The sequence below is a fragment of the Salvelinus sp. IW2-2015 genome, unplaced genomic scaffold, assembly GCF_002910315.2.
Source record: "Salvelinus sp. IW2-2015 unplaced genomic scaffold, ASM291031v2 Un_scaffold2898, whole genome shotgun sequence".
Taxonomy (NCBI): Eukaryota; Metazoa; Chordata; class Actinopteri; order Salmoniformes; family Salmonidae; genus Salvelinus; species Salvelinus sp. IW2-2015.
In genome coordinates, this window is record NW_019944196.1 from 21,828 (window position 1) to 24,589 (window position 2,762).

Consider the following 2,762-nt stretch of genomic DNA (forward strand, 5'->3'; position numbering starts at 1 on the left):
GGGAGTGCCAACAAAAGAATGTTAGATCAAAGGTAAGCAATGAATTATATTTTTAGTTTCATGCGTTTTGTGTTCGTGCTCCTCGCGGCTCGTTGAAAAGCTACTCTTTGTTTACTGTTCGTCTATCATCAATAATTAAGCATCTATGCTTTTGCCGACAAAGCCTTCTTTGAAATCTGACATGTTGGCTTGGATTCACACGCAGTGGTAGCTTTAATTTGGTATCTTACATGTGTGATTTTAATGAAAGTTAGATTTTTATAGTATTTCCATTATGGCAGATTTGGCGCTCTGCGCGGAATATTCTTCCGCTAGTCATGGGTCGCGGCCAGGTTCGGGACTGAGATTCGGCAGAGTTACACAAGCCCATGACTTACACCTCCACTGTTATCCTGGAGGCGCGCGGGTATGCAAAATTATAGAATTTATGTTCTTGAACGTGAGAGTTTGCCTAGTTAAGCACTAAAAAAAAAAAGGGTAACAGGAAACTAGAAGGAAATAGAGGTGGAGGAAACAATACCATATGCTCTTTAGCTGGTCATAGCAGATGTTCAGGACATTTATTACCAGCGGTAACGCCCGGAGACATCTCTCGGGCGAGTCCGGCGATCCATAAAGTTCCCCCAGCTGCAACCTGAATCGACTAGTGCCGCCATTCCAAAAGACTCTAGCAACTCTTCTTGTTTTAACTGGGAAGAGGGTGGTCAATGACAAATCAATATGGAGAGCTGTAGGTTCATGAGAAAAACAGTATGGTGGAGTATCTTGGAAACATTCATCAGCGATTGACACCATGGACACAGCAGGCTTGGGGATATTAAATGGGCCATGAGGTGGCAGGTCATTGGGTAAAGATTTAGAAGAGTTAGAGGGCTCTATGAGAGCTGCCGACTGGCGGTACATGCGCACACTATACATGTTTTTGAGCAGTGCTTGTGTAATCAGGCACTTACACCGACGGCTGTATCAGCGCTACTACACCGGCTGTATCAGGCACTGCGGTACACACCACACCGGCCTGTTATCAGGCATACAACCTGCTTACAGCACTACGCTGATCAGGCACTACACTGCTGTATCAGCACTACACCGGCTAATCATAGGCTATCAGGCACTACACTCATGCTGCTATAATTCAAGGCACTACATACCTGCTGTATCAGCACTACAGCCGGCTGTATCAGCACTACACCGCGTATCAGCACATACACCTGCATTGGGCATTATACCCAAGAAATCTAGGCTGTAATCACTGGCCCAAAGGTGCTTCAACAAAGTACTGAGTAAAGGGGTCTGAATACTTATGTAATGTGATATCAGTTTTTATTTTAATAAATTAGCAACATTTTAAACTTTTTGTTTTGCTTGTCATTATGGCATATTGTGTATGATGATTGAGGGGGGAGAAAAACAATTTAATCAATTTTGGAATAAGGCTGTAACGTAACAAAATGTGGAAAAAGTCAAGGGGTCTGAAAACCTTCCAAAAGGCACTGTACATACATACACACTCATTGGGACCTAGCAGTAGTAAAACCGTGTTATCTCTTAGTAAAGGGAGCTGGGAGTCTTGGTGTGGGTAGTGCTCAGGACTTCTCCTGACTGTCTCTCAGTCTTAGGACAGGAGTCTGGACTAGATCATTGAGGATCCTGTTTAGTTATTGTGGCGAGGGATACAGACTGTCTGAACTTACCACTTTACAGGACTGCTTCTGACTACTGTTGCTGCCTGTCATTATTTGATCTGTTGTTGCTGTTGTTCATTATTGTTGCTTGTTGTCATTATTGAAGTTGGCTGTTGTCATTATTTGAAAGTGCTGTCTTATTGGTGCTGCATTATTGAATGTGCTGTTGTGTCATTATTGAAAGTTGCTGTTGTCATTATTGGAATCTGTTGTCTTATTCATCTGGTGATTGGTCCTGTTGTCATTATTGAAGTTTGGCTGTTGTTGCTGTGTCATCGATTGATGCGTTTGCTGCCTGTTTTCATGATTGATCTGGGTGTGCTGTTCATGATTGATGCCTGTGCTGCTGTTTGTCATGATTGATGCTGCTTGCTGCTGTATTATTGATGCTGTTTGTTGCTGTTGTCATCATTGATGCTGTTGGCTGCGTTGGTTGTCATGATTGATGCGTTGCTGCTGTTGTCATGATTGATGCTGTTGCTGCTGTGTATGATTGATGCTGTTGCTGCTTGTCATTAATTGATGCGTTGTTGGCTGTTCCTTATTGAGCTGTTGTTGCTGTCATTGAGTTGATGCTGTCAGTTCGTTCATTTGGTGCTCTGTTGCTGTCATTGTTAATGCTTTGTTGCTGTCATATTGATCTGTTGTCATCATGATGTTGTTGTGGGTACACGGCTGATCCTGGATCGTTTAGGAAGTGAGGGGGGCATTGGTCAGTGGTGACATAAGAGATGTGACTAAGATACAAACTCGGAGAGAAGGGAAGAAGAAATGAATAAAAACAGATCAGGTTAGAGTCCTCAGCTCAGGTTAGGTGCTTGCAACGAGGAAAGAAGGATAGGAGATATCATTATATTTTAATACAAAAGGGTGGGTCTAATCTTCGAATGCTATTGGTTAGAAACCGCATTCCAGCCGGTTGTTATTCCACAAGTTAGCCGCACGGCTAAAATCTATATGTAATTGTCTATTTACTCTGTTCCATTCGACTGTGCAAGTCCCTGTCCCATCACCCAGCCAGGCAATTATAACTTGATTCCACTATAAAAGTATAAGCATAGTGAAAACTTCCGTCTG